The 27,205-nt window shown below is 40.5% G+C and overlaps 1 protein-coding gene across 1 annotated transcript in view; it reads right to left on the reverse strand.

The window, feature by feature from the left end:
* Positions 1–27,205, reverse strand: part of LOC104565823 (hemicentin-1-like) — a gene marked incomplete at its 3' end in the record, with an annotated part of 134,805 nt that overhangs the window by 106,615 nt on the left and 985 nt on the right. The window lies entirely within an intron of this gene.

The following is a 27,205-nucleotide window of genomic DNA, read 5'->3' on the forward strand; positions in this document are numbered from 1 at the left end:
GCATCAACTGCCTTCCATATGTTTTCATGCCACCATTCCACGTGTGACCTGCTTGCCAAAAGGCTGAAAGCTCATATTTTTATTCTCATTCTGCTATGTTCTGAAACCCAGGCAAGACTGCTTTTTTTTGTGCATTTATAACAGTACACATATAGGTGGTCAATTGAATTGCACTTTTATCCATATACAAAATTGCCCAAAGTCACAATAGCTACATACGTAAATCAAACACCAGTCACATGTTTCTCACAGCAAGCATGTTTATACAATACAGAATATTCACTGGGAAACTGGCTCACAACATATTCCAGCATAAGGCACCAATACTGGAATATTTTGGGACATGTTTTATTTTGGAATGTCACCCCCTACTGCTCCTTACCCCAGAACTCCTCTCCCTAGTTCCACAAGTAATACCCCTTACGCAGCTGCAGCGACAGTTCATTTTTATGAGGCTGTCCCAAATTCCTGCGTGTTTAAAGCACAGTATAAACGTCGATTCTTCCAAACTAACTGTAGTGATTCAGGACTTTATTGCACATACACATAAAACTGATTATGTATAAGAGAAAACATATTCTAAAGGAATGGTTGCATGTTATTGAGCAAAGCCCAGATTTCCTAAACTGTAAAACCACAAAATTCAACATAACCAATATGGTATTTGAGCTTGTACCTAAGCAACTGCCCAAACACGACAACATCAAAACGAGCTCCGGATCATCTGACACATTAGGAGTATTGATACATCCCTTCCGAGGCAAGTGTGATACAAAAAACTTTCTCTTCATAAACAGGAAAGTTCCTAGGAAGCTGACAAACTGCCCCTCTAGAGAGGCTCTCATGTTTTCCTGTGTCCTATCATATCTCAAATGGCTACACAAAAGGAGCTGCAAGCACATGGGGAAAGCCAGGAATCACCCAATAACACAGTAACTCCTTACCACTGCCAAGGGTGTTTGCAACTCTGGCATGCTCTTAATCCATAACATGCAGGACATCTGCACAAGGTATCTGGTTTGGAGAGCTGCATGTTTTAGGAGAAACTAACTAAGGAATATGGAAGCCTTTTACCTACGGTCAACACTAAACTGTATTTGTTTGCTATAGAAAAAAATAAATAAATAAAAAGGACTAATTAATTCTTGCTAGTCCAGAGATATTAAATCCTGAAAAATGCTTTTACCCACAGAATTCCTTCTAATTTTGGCAAAGATGTTTCCCAGATGCAAAACAGTTTCCAAGATCCTGCTTACTGCCTTCAGAAGACCAAGAAGACTTCAGAACTAGAACTCTATGGAATATATAGCTCAAGAAATGCGTTTTCCACCAGCTTACAATATGAAGAACACCTGAAGACCAAATGGTTATTTAGAAAAAGACAAGTGACAGTTATCTCCTGCTTTTTCATTTATACAGTGCACTGACAACATAGACTCACAGACAACCTGTGAAATAAGCATTTGCACTCAGTAAAATGTGCATATTTTAAATGTACTCCTTCAAAAAAAAGTATTCATCATGAAAACTTTGATATCCTCAAAAAAAGAAAAAGTATTTACAGAAGGTCAAAGGAGTTGTCTAATAAGTCTCTTATTATCACACAGCAGTGGGAGAGCCCACAGTATTGTGATCATGAACACAGTGACACCTGTGAGAAAGGAGAAGCAGGCTAGATTTTAGAAGCCGCAAGTGGAGAACAGTAACCCAGCAAAAGCATCAAGGTATACCGTTCTAACACAGCTTAGGACATACCTTTGTAAACTGGAAAAATCCTAGCCCCTCACTTTATTTTTAAATATTTACTTTCATATGGCATGTTTTTCTAGCAGACCTGTCTCCCAGTTGGGTTTCCTGCACTCTCTGCCAAGCAATTGCAGCATTTAAAGTACAGAAGTGGTAAAGGAGTGGGAATGATCAGGTGAAAGAGCTGAAACACCTTAGCAGGGAAAACAGCTCAGAGAAATCAGTGGGCAATTATTCTTCAAGGGCTGCTTCCCAGCAGTGCTGAACATGGAGCTTTTTCTGATTAAACATAACAACAATAATGATGTTCACTCTCAAACTTCTCCCTCTGAATTCTATTCTTTGTAAGGCTCTGCCTTACAAAACTCTCCTGAATACCTTCAGGAGTGGTACCTGCCAAGGATTAAGAAAACAATGATAGTTTCTCTTAAACAGCTCTCAGCCACCTGTCTGTCCTAGGGGCACATAAGCAAGAACCTTTAATTTCCTAACAGCAAATTAGGTCCTACACACTGGGATTTCGTCCAACTACAGACCACTTGCAAGTTGCCATTAGAAATACTTCACTGCAGTATTTCCCATCTTCTCCAAAGCAAGGCATCACATGTGCGACTAGGAGAAAAACACATGTAACTGCAAACTTGCCCATTATAGTGGACATTTTTATTACTCAGGCAGCTTATACAAATAGAGTTATTACACAGAATCAGAACACTTTAAAACATTTTTAAACTCCATGGTCTAGAATAAGGTATCCTCACCTCACAAAAGAGGACAGGAGGAGCTGTGTGGATCCTTTCATTTCTCAAAAAGCCACTGGCACTTTAAAAGTACAAACACACACAATGATAAACACCTAGCTGGGTTTTTTTACAGAAGCACATGCAGCTTTGGAGATGTTGCCTATATCCAATGCTAGTCTCCCAAGGCTAATGCAAACCCCACTGGAAATACCCTCCCTATAAATACAATGAGCACTGAAACAAGCCAAGATATTTAGCACTAAAAATGTAATAAGCTATTAAAAGTTTCTTCCTACATGATATCCCCTCACGACACAGTTGTTTTTGGCTTTCAGACTCCAATGTGGGTTTAATTATAATCATTTTTTTAAAAGCCCAAGAACTACAGTGAGCAGTTTGTACCAGATTTTTAACTGGACAAAAAAAGGCCAAACAAGGGCAGCAATCTCGCATATGTTTCCTTAGCTACATCAGCGACTAATATCTTTAATATATAAACTTCCACTTAGGACAACCACTGCTGTGAGACTGACTTGAAGGAGCCGGACTGCCCACAGAGCCTTTCCCTTTGCTGGCTATTCAAACAAAAAAAGAACAGGTAGGAAAGTTTTGCCAACTCTAATCACTGTCAAGCAGCTTAACGTAGCATTACTGAAGCTTGAGCCAAGTCCTACTTCATGGCCATGGTCATCACCCTGGTATGTCCAACTCTTCACATTCATCTCAAGACAGTGGCCACATGTACAGACACTCAAACCATGAGCATCTAAGATGTCTTACAAACAATGTGCCTTAATAAATGGCATGTTTGTATTACTATGTACCACTGTTATGACACTTGAGAGCCTTATATCTCTTATGAAGGAAAAGAAGAATGACTTTTAAAAGGCAGACAATAAAATCAAAGAGAAGGGAAAAAACTCACTATGTATGTTTACAATTCTTTCAAAAGAAAAGCAACCTTAGAGAGCTCCAATGGTTAAAAAAATAGTAATATCCTTTATCAATTGTAGCTACCACACAATTCAGGTTACAGGTCTGCAGTGTAGTTTTCTAAAATTTATTAACCACTCGCAGTAACAAATAGTAGAATAACAGCTAACACGCTCCTTTTTAACAGCTTGAGCAGTAAAACACAAGATATGCAGAACAGCCTCATCTAGCCACATCCAAGTTTCCTACAAATTCTCACTTAACTAGGTGCTGCACAACAGAGTATTATACTTCTCAAGCCTAGCATAGGTGAAGTGCTATCAGACTCACCATAGAATCACACAATGAAGATTATTACCTCAGGCTGAAACTGAGGTGGGGACAGAGCCCAAATTAAATAGATTTTAAAGCTGATTTTTGATCCCAGAAAATAAGTCCCACTCCAGCTCCACTGCTAAGCAAGAAGGCTTTCTCCACTTCTGGGCACAAGTAAAACACCTAAAAGCCTGGAAGAACCTGTAGTCTATGCAGTTTAAAATATAATGTCAGTGGCTATTAAATACCCCAAATGTAAATGTGATATGAAACAAGCTTTTTTCTTTTAGGGGAGCAAATGAACATAGAGAATCCTGGCATCTACAAGAAACCTGCCTTTCTCCTCTATGCTCTTGCTTCTTTGAATGGCCTGGAGGTCCGTTCCCATCATGGGGCCAGCAGACATCATTTCCAAAATGACTTTGGCTAACCAACCTTCAATGGAAGATTGCCCAAATTATGAACACAGCCACAGCTGGCAACTGGGCTGACATTTCTCAAAGGAGGCCAGAGCACTGAGCACACCATGGAGATTGTGAGAGTCTCAACTAGGTGGTTCTCTACACCCCAGCCTTGAGCCACTCTAGGGAAGTTAAGCACATACCCAACTGCTGCCCATGCCCACATGGATCTCTTAAGTGCATAAAGGATTTTGATTTTAGGCTTGTCAGTCTAATATTTCTAAGAGAAAGAAGTTGCTCCTTTTCTAGTAGGTAAAAATGCCTTTTTTCTCTCGTGTCTGATGGTTATTAACTCAATAGAGCATGCAACCTTTATCTGACTAGTTTGCTTCCTTCAGTTTATAGCAAACAATAAAGAGCTGAAAAAACTACCATGGCTTCCATACTGTATGGAGCAGGAGCAACAACGATCATTACTGAAACTGGCCCGTGCTTTCAGCTTCCCAGGAACATCTGCAATGGCCATCAGCCTGCTTTCCTCTCTTGTTTATTTCCCCTTGTTAACAACAATCTCAAAGGAGTAAAATTCAGATCATAATGCGCTTGAAATTCTTTCTCCAGACTGAACTTCAGCTCAGTCCAGGTCTATTTCTGTCTCATCTCTTGGTCTGTGTATTTTGGCAGTAGTCTTTCAACACTTGTAAGAGAGCTGGATAAAGAACTTGCATTGAAGAAGAAAGCTGGAAGGAATGTAACTACAAATTGTGCAGTGCTGTTTTGTGATTAATAACCCAACTATTTTGAAGTCAAATCAAACAATTGAATTTTTTATTCAAAATTTATACTTTGGGTTACACTGCAAAAATCAATCTATGTATTGCAGCACGTAAGAAAGGCCTAGCAGGAGCTACCAACCAAAGGACAGGCTGGGACATAGCTGGAAACAGCACAGCTCTGACACTGGGAGCTCCCAACACTGCAAGTTACTTGAAGGGTGCCCATAAGGCTCCTTCTTCACTGAACTCTTCCTCCCACTATGTTCCAGCACAGGTCCTTAGGCTGACTGTGAAAGGAAAAATGAAGATAAGATGATCAGCGCCTCCTTTATTTTTCCAGAAGAAATCAAATCAATTACAATGTCCAACTAAAACTTCTGCTTGGAGGACTATTTTCACAGATTGCTTTCTTCAAAGAGACTTGGAAGATCCTTGGAGAAGATCCTTTCTCAACCCAAGTCAGCTTTAAGTGTGATCACGAAGCATAGCCACAGCTGAACAAGTAATTCTGAAGCTATAGCCACAGTTCTTATGAAGAGAATGAAATAAACAATGAACTGAGCACCCACAAAGTCATCAACAACAACTTGAGAACCCAGAGAGGAGGACATGCTCACACCACTCAGCCATGGTAACAATTGCTCTACATCCACATTAAGTAACATGTAGTGACGGGCCAGATCAGAAATAGCACTTAAGGTGTACAACTACTAACCAGCTGCTTGTAGGGCAGCAAAACTGGTAAATATTTTCTTGAAGGAACCATTCAACAAGAATTATGGAGATCACAACACTAACTCAGCTGGTGCTTAAAACTGCCATGAGATTGTAGAAATAAGGATTCACATCAAGTCCTGCTGCTCTTTAACAGGCTTATGCTCTTATAATACCTTTATATGGCTAAAAAAAAAAAAAAAAAAAAAATCTCCCAAACTCCCTTCCTACTCTTAACACTATAATTTTATTTGCTAAGGGGTTATCAATGTAAAACCATTTAAAAAGTAAACTATTTTCTTTTAGCCATTACCACTGTAAATTTAGTTGAGTTACACATCATTATCATAAAGTGTCCTGATCCATAAGCAGATAGCAAAACATGGAATTTTATGGCAAATAATATTATTGCACTCAAATAACAATTAAAAAAGCATCTCCTTAAAGAACTTAAAACAACATCTATTACTGGTGTCCAAGATTAAAGTTAACTTTTTGTTTCTTCTTAAAACCTATTATTAAGTTTATTATAATGCAGAGAAAATCTGATTCTAAAACATTCCATTTTATTCTTTAAAGCTGTAATTGAGTTAGAAACCTCAATTCATAAAAGGAAGATGGGGCAAATTTCTGAAGGCCATATAAGCACCATCTGAATCTTTACTAGGGTACTGTTTACCTTGGTAACAGCTGAACCAGCCGCAAGCCGATTTCCATCCCTTAACTTTGGCCAGTATCATCAGCAATTTTGCAATTTTCTGAAAGGCACCCACAAAAACTTTTAGGATGCTGAAAGCATCTCCAAGGATCTGCAGAGCAGCTCATCAGCCACCTCAGTATTAGCTGGTCACGCTCAAGTGTCACAACCCTACAGCTTCATCAGCCGCTTCTTCGGTCATAGAACTATACATAAAATCTCTCAGGCGCAAGTTTTTGAAATAGACATACGCTGCTGTATTAATCTGGAGGGTCTCCACAGACAAGAGATAAATGGAAGAATTCTATAAAATGTACAGATTAAAGCCGAAGAGACCATGAAATATCCCTCACATTCCTAGCTTCACCACCTACCGCTTTCTAGCAAGAGCCTAAAGCAAGAGCCCTCAGTATCTGCTATCAGTACTGCACTGCAATATCTTCACTCTCTGGGGCAGGCAAGAGGCAGTCAAAGCAGCTGTGTCTGTTCTAGCCTGGGATAAGCCACCAGAAATGCCTTTCCAAACCTTTCAGGCTGCAAGCCATAACTCACAAAACCAGCACAGATATATCTAGGTTAGAGGGCCTGGCACTGCCACTTGACCTGGCTCAGCATTGAGATGCCATCTCTAAGCCCCAGGAACAGTTTTATTCTGTTCTCACTGGCAGCCTGCTTACAAACACACCTCGAAACATACTCTTTTTGTCAACTCTTCTACACAAGCAATAACTCTAGGCAGCTCATTATGGTAGGATTGATGAGAGCTTAACTACCTAAACCCTGTGTAACTACTAATCCACACAGATTTACCCATGCTTATCTACACATCGTGGTTCAATAGTCAGCTGTGCTGTTAGCAGCACTGCTGGGATCAGAATCACGCTCTATGCAGATTCCTATCACCCTCTGCATGGGCTCATTGCCCTGGCACCAACTGTAACAAACATGAAATTGCATATCCAGCACATGGTGGGATGCCTGAACAGGAGGCTAAGGGCTATAGGAAAACTGTTTCACAGCTTTGGAAGAAGGAAAAGGAAAATCACAAGGGAAAAAAAAAAAAACAAAAAAAAAACAGAAAAATCACACATTTTTTGCTCTTGATGCCAGTTTAAATGCTCCACAGTTTTTAGGATGCTGTGGGACAGGGCAAAACATTTTATTCAATTAAGTGTTATCTATTAACTATAAAATTCCATTGAGTTGAACCACAGCAAAAATGCAAGCACGCTCCATACTAATTCAAAAAGCAGATGGTGAGGAGAGAAAGGGGAAGAGATGAGAACATTAGTTTTTATACCCTAAACAAAATAGTGTTTTCACTAGCCCTGAGCATTACTAGGCATGAGCATTACTTCCATCAGTTTTACAGGAATACATCATGCAGGGTCTTTGCTTTCAGTTCGTTCCCCCTTTATAATTTATTCAAAAAAAATCCACTATTTTGGTTTAGACTAGTAGCATTAGCTAAAAAACAATCACACAACACTAGCTTAGGCTAACTCACTCGTTTTCATTCCTGGGCTTCCCAGCTTTGTCTTCTGGCTGGCCTAGTTAAAGAACAGAAAGTACTCAGAGCACTTCAAGAATGTACAACACACAAATAAAATGATCAAGCAGCAAGTAATTATCAAAGTTACTTTTAAAGAATAACTAAATATTCAATTGTGGTAAATGCTGCCATTTTTTTCTCAACTAGCCATTTAGTCTGTTTAACCAATACAGAACACAATCCTGTTTTCCTCTGGAGAGGAGGTTAATTGAAGGTCTTGAAGCCATTGAGTTCGATAACAAATGCTATGACCTGACTTGTATTCAGGTCAACCAAAAGCAAATTTGTTTCCAGACACAAGAAACCCCTTTCCTCCCCACCCCCCCAAAAAACAAAACAAAAAACAAAACACCCCCCCCCCCCACACACACACACCATATACACTCAGGTGTTCTGAACACAGGTGTTCTAAAATCCTCTCTGACGATTCATACTGTGATACCCTAAGAGGCAACCAGTCCTGTGCTCGAGTCAATAGAAGTGAAAGGTGGGGGCAAATTCCCTACAAGTCCTTCTCACTGCAGCTGACACCCAGTACATTGGCTTAAGGTGCCACTCATGAAATTCAAAAACCTGCACTTGCTGCAATCTGAGACATCTGTCACTGACCTTGGTCACTGAGTAGCAGTAAGAGGGTTCACAGGCCGATCTAATTAAGCCAAAGTTAGCTCTCAATTGAATGGATTTTCCACTGCCTTACTACCAAAGTTTTCTTAACTGTCTGTGCTAACAAAGAGAGGATGGGAACATGGCTTCAGTGTTTATGTTTTCTGTAGGCTCCTCATCTCAGTCTTGAGAGAATGATATAAAAATACAGGTAGTCTTCTAATAACATTAGGCTTAGACACATTCCTTTAGTAAACAGCAGCACTCACTTCCAGATCTAATTATGCCAATGCACACCCCAGTAAATATTCTTCTAGTTGAAGTTAGTCTTAAAGTAAGATTAATCTTCCTAGCTCTGCTGCAAGGTCTCTCTGGTGCATCTTCAAGGACTAATTTCATACCTGATGTGCTTCATAGACTGGAAGACTCAGGAGTCCAGCTATGCAGTGCCTCAGCACTGGATCTTGAACTAACCATTCACTCCATTCTTCCAAAAAAGTCCTGCAGCTGCTGAGACGTCTGGTTTGCTAGCAACACCGTCTAAGCACAACACAACTGAAAGACAAGGAAGCACAGTCCTAGAAGAGGAATATCTTGGCCTCAAACACTTCTTGACAGAACAAGCAGCTCAGCTCTGACCAAAACGAATTTTGTCTGCAGTTCCCTTCAGTGAACCTTGAAGGCCCCACACAAGTGTCAGACCTTGAGCTGGCGCTTCTTGCCTGGATACTCAGAGCTTGTGTGTCTTATACTTTTGCATGCAAAAGAAGGCTCAAAACTACCACAGAAGTCTGTAGTTATAAGCTGTATTGATAAACCAACATGAAATTCCCATGAACATTAGTTGTCAGGCTAGCTTTCTTGAACACTAACATCAAAGAACAAAGACCTGAAGCTAATGAGTAACACTCTTCAAACGACAGTGTGTTGTGGAGAATCAGGAAACAACCTGTTTCTATGAAGTGCCACCTGTATACTCATAGCAAAGACAGTAGCCCTATGGAATTCAGGAGAGGTTCAGGTACACACATGAAAATTGATTCAGTCTTGCTATGAAGCTCTCATTCAGATTTCTACAATACAAAAATTCCTTCTGCAATGATTAAGACTGTCTTATTGAGGTTTAAACATTACTATTGTCAAAGATTCTTTGACAAATCCTTAAGCCGAAATCTGAAAAAACTCCACACTGCACAAACATATCAAAATCATCTTAAGTGTTTTGTGTCCAAGGCCTTGAAACTGTTAAAGAGGTGGTGTTTCTCTTTTCTCATCCTTTCTTTGCCACAACAATAAAAGCAGGGTATTCTGGGCAGGATATTAATCATCATAGGAAGGTGGAGATCCTAGAACAATGGAAGCTCAACTGTAAAAATATTGTAACAAATATTATGAATTTCTCATTAATTTGAGCCAAAACCTCAGTGTAGCAAATAAACTATAACACGCAAATACCTAAACTTAATAATAAACCAAATTTAACTAACAATAACCTGGGCGAAATTCCAGATGTCTGTCACATGGCAAATGAGCTTTGTAGATGTGTACTCTGAACTTAATTACAGAGCACTTGAATGTAATGGCAGGAAATAAACAAAAAGAGGAAAAAAATATCAAAATGTTCTCCAAAGTCATATTTCATCTTCACCACGCTCTTTCTTTCGAACACCCTATGGTCCTGATTAACAGCAATGCCTTAAGGCACATCCTTTTCCCTTTTTCTGAACATCAGAGTTAAAAACTTCTTTGAAATGTAACCAGTGCATACAACTCTTACTCAATGATAATGTTCAAACTCACCCTGCAATTTAAAATGTCACGCTTCTAATTGAAGAAATTGAATCACATAGAAAAAGCAAGAAGAATTAAAATCTCATCCTAAGTACAATAAAACTTCAAACAGTGTTGAAGAAATAAAAAACAGCCAAGCTAATAAAAAACAGACACAGCTTAAACAATCTTTCACCAACTAAATCTCACCTATGCTGTTACTCTTGGAATTCAGGAAAGTAGAGGGAGCAGACCAGGACTGAAAAGATTAGAAAAGGAAGCGTGTAGTAAAGCACCAAAGCCAGACTCTGACCTCAGTTTTACTAGTATAAATCCAAACAACATCTACCGCAATGGAATTATTCCATCTAGAATACCCCATGTTATCAAGGTTGAGATATAACATCAAAATAGGAAAGTGGGACACACCACTGCAAACAAGAAACTAAGCAGCTGCAGCATAAACCAACATAGAATGGAGATATCAGAAATACCTACAGCCACAGATTCTATGGATTCAAAGGTTTTATGCAGTTTAAATCTGTGTCTGTTCTTTATACAGATTAAAGAGTTAAAAATCAAAACATGCTTCACTTATTCACGCCTTTTCTTTTTTTCCTTCTCCCCTCACCAAACAAAACTCAAGCCCAATACTCAATATTGGGAGGGCTATCTGTCAGCCGCTTTATCACAGAGGTCTTGCTTTTAGTGATTACATTACTCCATGCAGAGCACCACAGCCACTAAACTCTCCCTGGCTACTTCTTCCTTCCATGATGCAACAGCTGAATTCTCCAGAATGCAACACAGCCAACTTGCATTATTTTTGTCTTTATATACCATAGTTTGCTTTAAGTAATAGAACAACATCTAATTACAGTTTCAAGGGTGAAGGGCTGAATTTTTACTGGAATGGAAGCTTTTTCCACTTTCTGCACCTTGAGCATGAGTAACAACTGCACTATTTAAAACAAAGCTTGATACACAAAGAAACCACATTTTACTCACTGTCAGCACCCACATAAACAGACCAGATTTGCAAACACATGTAGATCCCGAATAACTCAATCTTTACAGTTACATGCAGCTCACTAGCACTATGCTCATTCTCTTCCAACTGCAGATATGCTAGCCAAGCAAATTGCCATCCCTCTGCAGAATCATCCTTCTAACAAAAGTTACCCTTTGCTCTGCAGCAAAACAGTTCATGCATGCTCTTCCAAACAAAGCTAATAAGCTGGAATTGCTTAGACTATTTTTGCTTACCTGGTTCATTTTGTCTAGAATTGCTAAGAAGCACCCACAGCTGGATATCAGAAAGGAAGGCAGTTAGTAGTGCAGAGCAGTATTTTTTTTGACCAGTACAGCTGCATCTCTAAGCAAACACATTTCCATATACTCAGCCAGAAATTCAAAGCACAAACAATAGAGTCAATTGGTCAGATTCAGGCCTGGCACAAACTCTAGAAACCTACCTTCTTTCATGACCAATATGTGAAAGGGATATCATTCTATCTGCCCTTGCTATCATTTTCCTTCATGTTAGAGGAAGTATCAACCACAATGGAGAGAGTAAGGGCAAGATTTCTCCATCACATCCTTCATTGTCTCTATTTAGGGCTACCACAGTACTTTTATTTAAGGGCAAGAACATGCTGCTTTTAGCAGCAACACATTTCACCATCAGGATCCAGTCTGTATATGCATAAGATACACTAGACTGCCAAGAAAACCTGAGATGAAATAGGGGAGTACTGAGAGGAGACACTGAATCTCTCAGGGAAAAGAGCCAATGGAAATTGTGAGAAAGGGAAGGGCAGAAGGCAGAGTGCAAGATTAAAAGATATGAAAGATTAGGAAAGAAAATGGAAAGAAAAAAAAAAAAAGAAGTATTTCAGTGCAAATAAGCAAGTTGTGGGTTTGTGGTTAGCACACAAAACTGACTCAGGAGTAAGCCACCTAAAGAGCCTAAAATGCCCTAAGACAACAAGATTTGGATATTAGGTAACAGATCATTACAAGAGGAGCAGAAACATCACTGCCTAAAACACGGTGTTCTCCAAGGTAATGAAAAAAGTTGTACTGAGAAGCGCGTGCCATGTGCCTGAGAAGGCTGCTGCATGGCCAGCAAAGAGGGCTACAATCTCTAATTAAAACAAGACTATCACTGTGCTTGGTGTCATACAAATTAAGTGACACACACAAAAAAAAAAGGAACAGAAGGCCAAAAAAAGACTACTTGCATTTTGCAGACCTTGTCTCTCTTGCTAGATGCCCCAGCTATTGCAGCTTTACCTAAAGCCACACACCTACCTAACCATATTACTTGTTTAGAGACTAAAATGGTAGCTCTGACAAGTCAGCTGTGAAGTCTAAGTCTCTGAGAGTTTAGCTAATAAAGGACAAACATGTTTTGAGGCAGTTAACTTGATTTTTTCTGCAGAACTTTGCTTATTCCTCTGTAACTCAGTGCGAAAGCAGACTAGTTCAGTGAACTACAGCAAGACCTCTCTAACTAAACAAAAAGCTTTGTCCTTTGGAAAACAGACTCGGACATACCACTGTACAGCGTAAGAGAACGCAGGAAATGTTTCAGTGATATTCAGCATCCCCAGGGACACTTAACTTCAGCTCATGAAAATACACTAGTGTCCAAAGCTTGAAAATTACAATGGCTTCCTGCTTACACCCCCCCTCCTCTGGGCTATGAATCTAATTTAAACAAGATGGCAGGAATCCAGCAATAACCTATGGTCACAGATTAGAGCTGCTATCCTGAGCAAACAGCCCCAGACATTTTGCTGGGACTATAGCAACACAAGACATTCCTTCGTTTTCATTTAATTATACAAGTCTACCCCCACTCACTGTACTTCAGGGATTTTCCAGTCTGCAAACCTGGAGTTCCCTTCTGCTTTCAGTTACATCTAATTGCATACCAGTGTGATTGCAGAGGAGCCCCATTGACTATAATGCACCCTACAGTAACTCTGTTGATACTGGGAATTTGGCTACATCAGGCTACATAAAATTGTGTTTAAAACCTGTCTTCATATCTTGTAGCCTTATGACTGGAAAAACTGCCGAGGAAGGAAGCATTATAGCTCCTGTGAAAATACTGAAGCACTAAAATAAAAAGAAGAGGGAAAAAGCTAACTCCCTTTCAGCTTTAATTCAGTAAATGACTCTGCAACACTCAATTCATAAGGAGGCCAGCCGTTTTCCACAAGAGTCTGCTCCTGCGGACACCTCTAAAGAATAGTCTTAAATTCTCTCTACACACTACTGGCATACTCAAGTTTGAGAGTCCCCCTATATTATATACAGACTCTGAACACTTATATGCTTGATTGTCACCTAATGTCAAACACTATCTTTTATATTATCAGGAGCATATGGTAAGGAAACCATTATTCCAGAGAAGAGATGAGACCCTTAAGAGACCTTAATAGGGGTATATTAAGGAAAATAAATTCAACACTTCCAATTATCTTTCATTGCACAGGATGTATGCAGCTTTTTGGCATGTGTCTGGGAACACGTAATTGTCAAATATGCATAGATCCTACCAACAATGTTCACAAACTTAAAGCTGTGGTTAAGTATATTTTAGGAGAGTGCTACAATATGAGTAGAGCTGGAAAACTGCACACAGTTTCTTTTTGGAGAATACCGAACATGATGAAGAAAAACAAGATGGAAGAGTACACAAGGCATAGCATAGTAAGTTAGTATATATTCATAAATACATACAGCCTGTTCACATTTGTAATGCACAATAACTGTGTGCATCACACCTCTTATTTGTGGCTTATCCTCACAGAGATTATCAGCCCCATATTGCTGCCAGCATGACTCCTTTGGATTATACAGAAAGCATCTAGGTTACAACAGCCAATATTCAAGCTCTGTTGACAACTCCAAGTGAGGGCAAACAAGGTGTGCACAGGGCATCAGTGCTGCCCTACAGTAGCCACATCACTAGGTATCTGCCTTCACGAAGCTCAATTTCTTTTAAAGCTCCCTGCTGAGCTCCCTTTGGGAAAACTTAGCTCAGATTTAGCTCAAAATGCCCTACCAGTAGTAGTTCTTCAGCATGTCTAGGGTGGTGACACTGCAAGCCACAGGACATGGGTCAGATGCCAGCCTCTGCATAGCTTGGGAAGAACTCTCCTATGTCACAGTGGGGTGACACAACTTAGCCCCAGTGCATGCAGGCTAAGCTCATGTGAACACTTGGTAAGAGGATAAACAGTATAAAACAAGTCTCAGGGACTGTTATTTGGACAGTCAGTCCAAGTGCACAAGGCAAATAGAGAGCAGAAAGTCCCTCACTTGACTTCTTTCCTGCTAAATTACTTCATCCATCCCAAATTCACGGTCTCAGCTGAATTAACTTTGACCCCTTCTGCAGCAAGGGAAAGCAAATGAAACCTCCAGAGCACACTTCATATGTTAAAAATAATGAATTGCTTTGTAAAGATGCCCCATTTTTGCGAGTTAGAGGAGCCTTTAGGGAGTTACTCTTCTAACTAAGGCTCCGCAGACTAAAGCGTGATAGGACTAATCCTGTCCTCCAACTCTGAGACCTAACACGATCCCATTGAAATGCTTCATGAATACAGAGTCCTTGTGTTCCTAGTACGGCACCAAAAAAAAAAAAACAAACTCGGCTCACAAATGTAATCAGCTTAAAAGAGATGGCACGTGTTCTTCAAAACGCTGCAAGAGGAGTGTAATGGGCACACACAAGGAGATGCATGCATGACCCATTCCAACATAAAATGGAAAATGTGGACCTAGAGCTTAACAATGGCAGAATATGAATTTACAATAGGCATAACTGAATCATAGAATCATAGAATGCTTAGGGTTGGAAGGGACCTCTAGAGATCATCTAGTCCAAGCCCCCTGCATACGCAGGGACACCTAGAGCACGTGGCACAGGACTGCATCCAAGCGGGTTTTGAAGATCTCCAGAGAAGGAGACTCTACAACCTCTCTGGGCAGCCTGTTCCAGTGCTCTGTCACCCTCACTGGTAAGAAATTTTTCCTTAAGTTCCTGTGGAATTTTTGATGTTTCAGTTTCCGGCCATTTCCTCTAGTCCTATCAGTGGCCACCATTGAAAAGAGACCATCCCCATCCTCTGCACTCCCTCCCTTAAGGTATTTATATACAGTGATTAGATCCCCTCTCAGCCTTCTCTTCTCCAGGCTGAACAGGCTCCCAGCTCCCTCAGCCTCTCCTCATAGGGCAGATGTTCCAGGCCCCTGATCATCCTTGTGGCCCTGCGCTGGACTCTCTCCAGCAGCTCCACATCCCTCTTGTACTGTGGAGCCCAGAACTGGACACAATACTCCAGATGCGGCCTCACCAGGGCTGAGTAGAGGGGCAGGATCACCTCCCTCGACCTGCTGGAGACGCTCTTCTTAATGCAGCCCAGGATCCCATTGGCCTTTTTGGCCACGAGGGCACACTGCTGCCTCATGGTCAACTTGTCGTCCACCATGACACCCAGGTCCCTCTCCGCAGAGCTGCTCTCCACAAGGTCGGTCCCCAGCCTGTACTGGTGTCTGGGGTTATTCCTCCCCAGGTGCAGGACCTTGCACTTGGCCTTGTTGAATTGCATGAGGTTTTTCACTGCCCAGTTGTCCAGTCTGTCCAGGTCCCTCTGGATGGCAGCACAGCCCTCTGGGGTATCGGCTACTCCTCCCAGTTTCGTGTCATCAGCAAACTTGCTGAGGGAGCACTCTGTGCCTTCATCCAGGTCATTGATGAATAAATTGAACAGGACTGGACCAAGGACTGACCCCTGGGGGACCCCACTAGCCACAGGCCTCCAACTAGACTCTGCACTGCTGATCACCACTCTCTGGGCCCTGCCATCCAGCCAGTTCCTAATCCATCTCACTGTCCACTCATCTATCCCACACTTCCGGAGCTTGCCCAGGAGGATGTTGTGAGGGACGGTGTCAAAAGCCTTGGTGAAGTCGAGATAGACGACATCCACCGCTCTCCCCTCGTCTATCCAGCCGGTCATTTCATCATAGAAGGCTATCAGGTTAGTCAGGCAAGATTTCCCCTTGGTGAATCCATGCTGACTACTCTTGAGCACCTTCTTGTCCTCCATGTGCCTGGAGACAACGGCCAGTATGAGCCGTTCCATCACTTTTCCGGGGACAGAGGTGAGGCTGACTGGCCTGTAGTTGCCTGGGTCCTCCTTCTTGCCTTTTTTGAAGACTGGCGTGACATTGGCCTTCTTCCAGTCTTCCGGCACCTCCCTCGCTCTCCAGGATCTTTCAAAGATGATGGAGAGCGGCTTAGCTATGGCATCTGCCAGCTCCCGCAGCACTCTGGGGTGCATCCCATCAGGGCCCATGAATTTGTGGGTATCGAGGTTCCTTAGGTGCTCTCTGACCCAATCTTCCTCTACCCAGGGCAAGTCTTCCTCTCCACCAGCTTCTTCTCTTGTCTCTAGGGCCTGGGGCTCTAAAGGGCTGCCCTTGGTAAACACCGAAGCAAAGAAGGCATTGAGCAACTCTGCTTTTTCTCTGTTATTTGTAACCAAGGTGCCCATCCCGTCCTCCAGCGGACCCACGTTTTCCCTGATCTTCCTTTTGCTGTTAATGTATTTGAAGAAATTTTTTTTGTTATTTTTAACGTCCCTTGCCAGCTTGCCTTCCAGTCGTGCCTTAGCTTTCCTTGTCGCATCTCTGCACTCCCTGACTACGTTCCTGTATTTCTCCCAGGGGGCCTGTCCTTTTTTCCACATTCTGTATACCGCTGCCTTCTGCTTGAGCATTGCCACAAGCTCCCGGCTCATCCACGTAGGTCGCCTGCCCCCTCTGCCTCCCTTCCTACACACAGGGATGCACTGTTGCTGGACGTGGAGGAAGTGCCGCTTGAAAACTAACCAGCTCTCTTGGGCCCCCCTGCCTTCTAGAGCACTAGCCCATGGGATTCTACCGAGGAGGTCTCTGAAGAGGCTAAAGTTGGCCCTCCTGAAGTCCATCGTCGCAAGGCTACTTACAGCCCTGCCTCCTCCTCGCTGAATCGTGAACTCCACCAACTCATGGTCACTGCAGCCGAGGCTACCCCCCACCTTAACATCTCCTACTAGGCCCTCCCTATTTGATAGCACGAGGTCCAGTAGCCCACCTCCCCTCGTCGGCTCCTCCACAACCTGCGTCAAAAAGTTATCGTCGACGCTCTGCAGGAACCTCCAGGACTGCTTATGCCTGGCTGTGTTGTCCTCCCAGTTGATGTCGGGGTAGTTGAAGTCCCCCATGAGAACCAGGGCCTGTGACCGTGAGGCAACATCCAGCTGCCTATAGAAGGCCTCATCAACCTCCTCGTCTTGGTCAGGTGGCCTGTAGCAGACACCCACCACAGTGTCTCCCACATTAGCCTGCCCTCTAATCCTTACCCACAAGCTCTCAACTCGCTCATCCTCGACTCCCAGGTTGCATTCCAGTTGCTCTCTCACATAAAGAGCAACTCCACCACCTCGCCTTCCCAGCCTGTCCTTCCTAAAGAGCACATAGCCTTCCATGGCAGCGCTCCAGTCATATGAGCTATCCCACCACGTCTCTGTGATTCCGATGAGATCATGACGCTGGGACCGCACACACATCTCCAGTTCATCCTGCTTATTCCCCATGCTTCGCGCATTGGTATACAGGCATTTCAGGGAAGCAACAGAGGCCACAGGTTTCCCAGGAGGGGTGAAAGAGGACCCTCCGTGATCATTTCCTATCCTCACTTCCCCACTAGCATACTCCCGCTGGGCACCATCTGACCTGGGCTGTGCGGTACTGCTTGCCGTGTCTGTGTGACACTCTCCTTCCCCATTCTTGTCTAGTTTAAAGCCCTCCTAACCAGGTTGGCCAGCCTTTTTGCAAAGAGACGTGTGCCCCTCTTGCTAAGATGAGTCCCATCATTCCCCACTAGCTGTTGGTCATCAAACAGAGACCCATGGTCATAGAAGCCAAAACCCTGTTGCCAGGCCCAGCGGCGCAGCCAGTTGTTAAGCTGCCATATCCGCCTTCTCCTCCTTGAGTCCATTCCCCTCGTTGGCAGAATGGAGGAGAACACCACCTGGGCACCTGTACCTTTGATGGCCATCCCTAGGGCTCTGAAGTCTTGCTTGACGTCCCTCATTTTCCCCATGGCATCATTAGCACCCACATGAATCAATAGTAGAGGATAATAGTCAGACTCATGAACAATTCTTGGGAGCCTTTCTGTGACATCCTTTATTTTGGCCCCAGGCAAGCAGCAGACCTCTCTGGATGAGGGGTCCGGTCTACATATCGGTGCCTCCGTGGCACTGAAGGATTTAACAGCAACACATCTCAAACAAAAAATGCTTAAAAATGGCAATAGTTATTAAAATTGAATCATATTCAACAATGTCACTCATACATTTTTCCTGGCAGGAGTAGAGTATATGAAGCAGTCAGCTCATGGCACATTTCATTAATCATATTCTTTCTAACAAACTGCTCATTATCAAAGAAGGGTGAGGCAATCAAGTAACTCCAATCTTTTTCAACAGAGAAATTGTTTTGCCATTTGCAGACTGAGAAACATATGTTCCCAGGTTTTTTTTTTTTTTTGAGCTGTGTGTGTCTCCTTCAAAACCAAAGTCCAACAGCATAGGCCACAAACAAAATCACTAATTGGAGATTATACACCAACTGGTCTCCAAGGGTTTTTCATGCCTAGAAGGTTCCTATCATTCCTTAGGCTACATTCAAAAAAAAAAAAAAAAAAAAAAAAAAAAACCCACACAAAAAACACCACAACAACTTACTACACAAAAAAGGCTAAACAAAACAAAAAAAGCAGTTAACTAAATGAAGTACCTGCCCCTTTTCCACACTCTAGAATCCAGTTTATCCAGAGCTCACCCAACTGAATAAAACCTGCTCCAGTTAGTAGAATTTCCAAGCAGCTTCCAGTACACAAACGGAGAAGTGGAAAGCACAGACCAGAAACAGGCCTGTTAATCACACTTGCAGTTCGCATAACATAAATATACCCATGAGGTTTCTAAAACCTGGATACTACAGGATGAAAAATGTCCCAGACACACAACATAAAGCACTGATCAAATGTAAACTCATTTTTTTCCACAGTTGTTCAAGGAAGCTTGAAGTTCAATTGGTACCAGCAGGCTGCTTCGAGCACCATCACTTCACGCCACTACATAAGAACTAACAGCATTTATCCTCCTGTTAATGTACAGTCCAGCATATGTTCTGTATCACGCAAACAGAGCTTTCAAACAGAACACGAACACGTCCCCACACCTGATCCAGATCAAACTTTTACTGCTAGATGATAAAGTAGCATAAGGATTAGGGACCACAGAGTCCCAGTTTAAGCTGCCTTCACTTTTTGATTTTTTTTTCTTCATTATTCTGTGAAAATTCAAGTTTCCCTCTTCAGCAAAGGCATTCACTAGTAATTCACACCACAGAAAGCACTGGTTTTATAGTTGAATTCCAGCATTTCTGCTTTAAAGTAGTGAGACCAGCATTTTGAGAGGCAAATATTCTGTGGTTAATTGTCAATACTTGTTTAAATTGTAATCGCCTTTGTCATTTTCCCCTCTACATATAATCAAAAAAAAAAAAAAAAAAAATCAATCTTACACTGAACTTCTTAAAGAGAAAAAAGCAATACAGTGTTTATGCCTTCTGGCTCATTTCATTCCTATGTATTCTCATGAAACAACTGTTGTCTGCAGACAATAAGAGGCAGAATATCTAAATCTCTGGGAGGGATGCAGATCGCTTTATTCATAGCTTAAAAGCACTTGAGGATCTGCATCAAATTTCTGTTTTTTATAAACCTTTAGAAATTTGATTTGCGGGAGCTTAAAGCAATTCAATACAAGCATACATCAGAATTTTTTCTTCCATTTCCATTCCACAGAGCTCTCACCAAGACTTGTAGCCAAAGCTGCCTACTGTTAAGTAATTATTGTCAAAACCAGGATTAATTTGGCTTTCTATATATGACTTTCTGTGGAAACACAAGCTGCTTGCTAAGGGGAGAAGGGAAGAAGGGGAGAGGGAGAATAAAAGAGAAAGCTACTAAATTCAGCTCTTAGGCTGTTTTAATCTATATTCACTATTTTATCAGACATTAATATATCCGGTGAGAGTGACGCCATTTTACACAAAAGGAGTAGTACTTAACATAACTGTCCCAGACAGACCCCCCCCCCCAAAAAAAAAAAAAAAAAAAGCTTCAACAGGCCTCCTCCTCCCCTTCTATAAACTGCTTGGATAATTCAAAACACCATCAGATATGTTGTGCCAGCTACTTTTAATGAGTTTACTATTTTACCAGTTTAAAAGGCATAAGTTTCACAATTCTCTAATCTGGCTCAGTATTGGCTGATTTCTATTTGAGATCAATCAGTACATTCCATTCTCAGCAGGATATACGATCCCTCCACAATGTCTACATTTTTCTATTGAGTAGTGTTCAGCGAAGATGAGAGCAGTTAAGTGATTTATAAGAAAACCTATTATATCTGGAAGTGAGAGAGTAGGATCCTGATTATAAGCCACAGTGCGTGGAAGCAGTAACATTAATGTAAAGATTCTATGGCAACCGACAGAAGGTTTTCATGTTATAAAAACCCTGTGTTCAAAAGGGAATGTAGAAGTTTGTGCAATTATTTGCTATTTTGTTGCATGTTGAATATTTAAAGCATGGTGCTTTACCACCGCCTGCCAAGCAACAGTATGTAAGGCACTTTGCCCATGAGAAGTGCCCTCTATCTAAACTCCAGAAATTATGTAGCACAGATGTACCCTTCTAGATAGCAAGCCCCATTTGCAAAATCAGCAACATTATTTGGGGGCTAGAACAACATTGGAATACATGGCTAATAAGCTAGAGGATTCTTTATATAATGGTCACTTGTTTGAGCTGAAGATAGCAAAACAAAATCAGGGATGACTAATAACTCCAGGCAAATTCAGTAGGCAGGAGTTTCATATATTGCTTTAAGACATTTCAATCTCTTCTACAATGCATTACGAATTATTTGAGGCACTATCAGCCTTTCCCTGGAAAAGGAAATCCCAATTTTATCTTCCTGCAAAACAGGGGTAATAGTACATTCCTGTGTGAAAAAGATTTGAGAATTGGAAACTAAGTTACTTATCAATCAATGATTAATTTGAATAATTTAGTAGTAACAATGACAACAACAAGGAAGGCATATGTAGGACCCTAACTAAACTGAGTATTTCCTGGTGAAACTATCAATGGTAGGAGAATAAGTAAAAATGACATTCAAAGTTATATAAAAAAAAAAAAATCAACTGGTAGTTGTTACACCAAGTTCTTGTTATAGCTTATCTTCCTACATACTAAGTTGACACTGAACACTTGTAAGTTTGTATCATATCTTCTAAGCTTTGAACAAGAGAAATGTAGGCCTGAACTTAAAAGTGCACTTTCATGCATAGATAGTGACAGAAATAGTAAGTTAAAAATTGATCAAATCCGAAAACTTACACAAGCAAATACACAAATAGTATTTTCAAAATTTTTTACACCACTAAAAACAAAAGCTTATTTGAAGAATTAGTTAGGACAACTTTAACCTGACATTTTGCGATGCATCATTAGAACTACTGCACTAGAACATTAAAAACAGATTTGTTAAGTGAGCACATTTTTTCACTTTAGCTGTGAGGAATAACATGAAACCCACATATCTCTGAAAACAAGAGTATTTAAACTGCATGGAGAGAACTATTTTCACTGAGGCACTTATACTCACCAGACAGATCTGGGACAAGTCTTCTCTTTGCTTCCTGCAAATAATATTGGATTTTGACACCTACACAGTGTTTTGAAAACATCTGCTCACAGGAAACTCATCTGCAAGCAGTTCATACCTCCTTGCCAATCCAATAATCGGTTCAAATACTATATAACTATAGTTTTGCCTACTGCAGAAGGTTATGTGGTGTTCCAAATGTGGAGAGGAAGAGCTACTTTCCAAAGACAAGCAAGACTACTCAGAACCTACCAAGTCTTCTCTTAGTGGGCATCTGAACACACTGAATTCACAGAACATAGCACAGACTGATGTTAGGTGTGTTTCTCCCAAACTTTTCTGGTGCTGCCCCATCCTTGGTTCAAACTGTACTTTTGTACTGCTGTGCTAGCGAACTCAAGTATCAGTGCAAAATATTCCATTTCAGTTAAACCTCTGCTCCCTACTTGGAATCTACTGCCATACTGTCTCACCCCACTAATGTTCCTGTTCTTTAGTAAAACTGAATATTGGAACATTTATATCCTCAGCTAAAATAAACAGAGGGTAGAAAATGACCTCTTCCTCCTTCTTCAGAGGAGGAAGGCAGACAATTCAACTTGAATTTCCTAAATGGAAAAAGGTTTCGCACGACTTATCTATATACATTCAGACACGTTTTTAAAATTTTAATAGACACTCATTAACCACAAAGCAAATTCTGAGGCCAAAGTACACAAGTGACAATGGAGAGCACAAAAGTTAAGTTTTTTTCCAATGAGTTATTCCACACTACTAGACAAATTTTGCATGAGAAAACTACTGGTTGTGAAAGTCAATGCTGTTTATCTGTAGATACACAAAGACATGAGTTGTTGGCTTATATTTGAAGAGTTGGCCAGGCAACCTCAAAGGTCTGAATTAAAAACAGGAAAAGTTTCAGCTGAGCAAAGGTGGGTGCTTTATTGTTATGCCTAGAGAATAGTCTATTCCTCATCACTTTCAAATGTCTTTTTCAAGACAGCAGTTAATATGTCAAGGGCTACACTTTTCCATTCCTGCATACAGCTTTCCTTCTCCCTTTATTCCACATCTGGATCAACTATAATACTTTTTATTTCCAAAGCATGAAATATTTTAATCCTTTCTGTTCCTCTTCTAGAAACATATTAGACTTCTTAAACATAAGAAAGGCAAGCCTCTCAGTGCCTTCTCAACTTGTTCCATGCTAGTATGTGGCCCAGCAACCTAACTAAGTAGGGTAGTATGTTAAAAATGACCATGTACCATTACTCCATTATGTAACTGGAGCTTTGCTTTCAGAAAAAAAGGGAGTAGGATTGAGGGGAGAAACAGTGCATTTCCAGTTCTTCTACACATTTGCTTTGTGACCCTAATGCGTCAAGTAAAATAATTATTTCCCCGCATGAACAGTAGCATTATTAATGTTTTCCTATTTCTTGCAATACACTGCTTATTTGCAATAGACAATATACTGCTTATTTGATTTGTAGGGAAAATACACAATGCTAAGACTGGAGTTTTGTAGACAAGCTGATCATTAACAAATCTGTATGTTAGGAAGTCCGCACTGTTTATTACTGTAACTGCTTTCAAGTTCCAAGGAAAATTAAAGCCCACAAACAAAACGTTACTGCACATATCCTTGCATGCACAATCTGAGGTACAACAAAGAGTTGCAGCTTCATTCAGGTTTACCAAAACCTTCCAGTTCTGACTGGACTTCACTCCAAGATGAAGGAGGCTGGGTAAAGAGTCAGATTGTTTCCTCTATGTTACCTTTCCATGGAGGGAAAAAAAAAAAAAAAAACCCACACACTATTTGAACTCTAGATAGTCCATTAAAATGACTGCATTTACAGAAGTGGGTTACCTAAAAATACGCAGCATATTATGCTACATAAGCTATATTCTCTTCATTTTCCTTATAATTAAAATTATTGGAATTAATATTTTAAAATAGTCACTCACACAAAAGGAATGCTTGATATAAAAAGAAAAAAAAGATGAAATCATGCAGGGTCAAAGTTATTACTGGTATAATTCCATTAGTTTTACAGAATAATACCGGGGATGAATTTGTCCTCTTAGGCTTGTTTTCCTTTCCAAAATTCCTTAATGGTATAAAATAAAAATAGAAAGGCTGGCCACAGATGCTAAATAAAGACATTCCGAGTCCAGTTTGGTTACCACAGAATACAATAGGAGTTAGCACAAGATCAGAACCCTCTACACACAGCTACAAAAGCATTCATTGATCTTAAGCTTTAGATCCAATTTAAGTTTCCCTACGCCAACCCTCCTTAATTATTTTGTCAATTTTCCAATTGAAGACAGTCTTGCAAGCAGCTTCTTTTTCAATACCCTTTTCACCATCTATGAAATTTCTGTGATCATATTTAGGCACTGGAAAAAACACAGCTGAAAAATCCCTGTAATCTGCTGGAAGTGTTGCACATGCACACACATGAAGAGGAATGCAGAACAAAAGGCTTTTCCAAAATGGAAGCTCAGCATACCACAGGATAACATGGTGGTGACAGAACGTGAAGTCCATCCTTTAATTCTTTTGGAAGCCATAATTCTGATCTACACCAAAAACTCAGGCTTAATACAACAAAACATACTTGTCAGTCACTTCTGTTTTACCAAAATACTATAGCCTGAGCAAAACATCACTGTGATAGTGATAATATTGATTTCAAAGCTACCACTAAAGACTACAACTTGTCTTTGTAACATAGTGCAGCACTAATAGACAGCACTCTGAAAATAATACGGTCTAGCAGAACACAGTAGGATTTCAAATAATTCCAATTATCTATGATTCTGATGTTCCTTGTGGTGATATCAAGCCTCTCCCAGGACAAACTATCATACGATTTTGAAAAATACACTCCCATCTTCAAAAAACTCTAATTTTCTATACGGTACTCAAGTTCATTGCACACTGTGCAACAGAAGTTACAAAGCCAGAGAAATTAAAAGCTAAATTATCATAAAATTTAAATCATAAGGATAATCTAGTTATAACTATAGTTACACAAGAGTATATCTGGATAGTTTTATGCACAGAGAAGCTCCTTGATGCTGAGCTCCAAATACATGCTGCACTCCTAGCAGAGTTCCATTTGCCTCACAAAAATATAAAGAAAATACATCTGTGCAGCTGTAGAAAGCTCTATTTTGAAAAACAATCTGTTGCGCAAATAATCAGACAACTTGAGAAAAAAACATTATGCTCATCAACTTAGCTAAACAGACTTCAAAGAGAACAACACTAGGCCAAAGTAAATGAGTGGGACACTGTGAAATCCAAGCCAAACAGCAATTTTTGTAGAGTTTTGAGGAAATGCACTTTTCTCCAGATGCAAAAGAGATATTGAAAAGTTGGTCACGACAGTATTGCTTGCATTTTCTTTTGAAGTACCTACCTTGGGTCATCACCAAATGCAAGATTCCGACCAGTGCTCTGAGCTGCTACATCCCTAAAACTCCGAACAGCAGACTATACTATTTACTACCAATATTTACATTAAAATACAGAAATAATTCTAATAATCTAAGACAAAATAAGGTTTAATATTATGCATTCTCCACTTTCGAATTGCTTTAAGACAATAGCAAATTACCCATCACACTATGACCTACTATGACCCACCCCTTCTGGCTGGGCAGGGGCTTCCATATCAAGTTATGTAACAGGATACATAATTTACGTTCGCCAGGGGTTCTTAATTGCTTAGGCCAGAACTCTGCAGGCCTGGGTTTCAGTTATTCTGTGTGACGAAATCTAACATTTGCCAAGGAAAGGGGTCTCCAGTGAAAAGGGAGGAAAGGGGGAGGAGGCAAGGAAACCACAACTCTGAGTAGTGGGGCAAAAAAGTCTGAATCAGGGGAGGAAGGTAGTAGTGGATGCTAATTGAATGCTAATTGCATATGTAGAGACTAAAAAAAAAAAAAAAAGAGGCGATGCAAAAAAGTATGATTAAAAGAATCAGTCTGCAACAAAAGCAAGAAAATTCAGAAAGCCAGTGAACACGAGGTTCAGGGAGAATGGAAAAGAGGGGGGGAAAAAAACAAACAAGCAAAAAGAATAAGAGAGCACATGTAGGATGGGGGGGGAAAAGTAGCTATTGAAACAAGGGATTTGAAATTAACTTGTAATGAAAGCTAAGCATTAAAAGTATTAGTAATATGAGAGCTGTAAATTCATTATATCAAGGATGCAAAAAAGCAGAGGACAAAGTACCAACCACACAAACTTGCAACCTAAAGTTGTTCCATGCAAAAATCACTCGCATGCTTTCCAGGTTCATGCAGGTGCCCAAGATATTCTGAAAAAGAGAACTATCAATGCTCATAAGGAAACATTTCAATGAGGAGAGAGGAAAAATACATAAATAGATTAAAAAGAGAAAATAAATAAAACAAAAAAACACTACCTTATCATGCTAAGTTCTCCTTGGAAAGTAATGGGACAGAAAATACCAGATTGGTTTTTTAAAAAGATATAAAACAGCTCAGTGCTCACACCTGTCCAAAACCCTTTTTCCCTTGCTGACTTCTGTGGCCTTATAGTCTTTTAAGTCACATAAGCATTTGTTTCATAAACCATTAGAAAGGTAGGGGCGGGGGGAGGGAGGGGAGGAGCACAGGAGAACAAAATTAACATCAAATATAAAAACAAGAAACAAAAGAAATGGGTAAAAATTCCTTTTTGTTAACAGTACACTGATGGACTCCTAGCAATAACAACATATATACACAATCATGGATAACTAAATAGCAAAACTTGCAAAGACAAGGTTTTCATTGATTTTTCAAGTAAAGGATTTAAGATGATTCTATCAATAGCAAATAAATACTTTGCAGGAAGAAATAACTGAGGTGGGGAGAGAGGCAGGGGAAAAAGAGGTCTGTTTTCACTGATGATATCCTGCAAAGGGTAAAATTGTATGGACTGATTTCTAAAATGCCACATTCCAAAATATTCCATGGAAATTAGATCCAGAAAGGTATTTGCAAGGATTTTTTTTTTTTGCATCTTCCCCTCCTCTTCCCCCCCCCCTTTTTTTAAAAGAAAAAAAAATACTGCATAGTAAAGCACACATCACTAGCTTGAAGCATCCTGTTCCT

The sequence above is a fragment of the Tinamus guttatus genome, unplaced genomic scaffold, assembly GCF_059628265.1.
Source record: "Tinamus guttatus ecotype Peru unplaced genomic scaffold, ASM5962826v1 Tinamus_guttatus_pri_ptg000211l, whole genome shotgun sequence".
Taxonomy (NCBI): Eukaryota; Metazoa; Chordata; class Aves; order Tinamiformes; family Tinamidae; genus Tinamus; species Tinamus guttatus.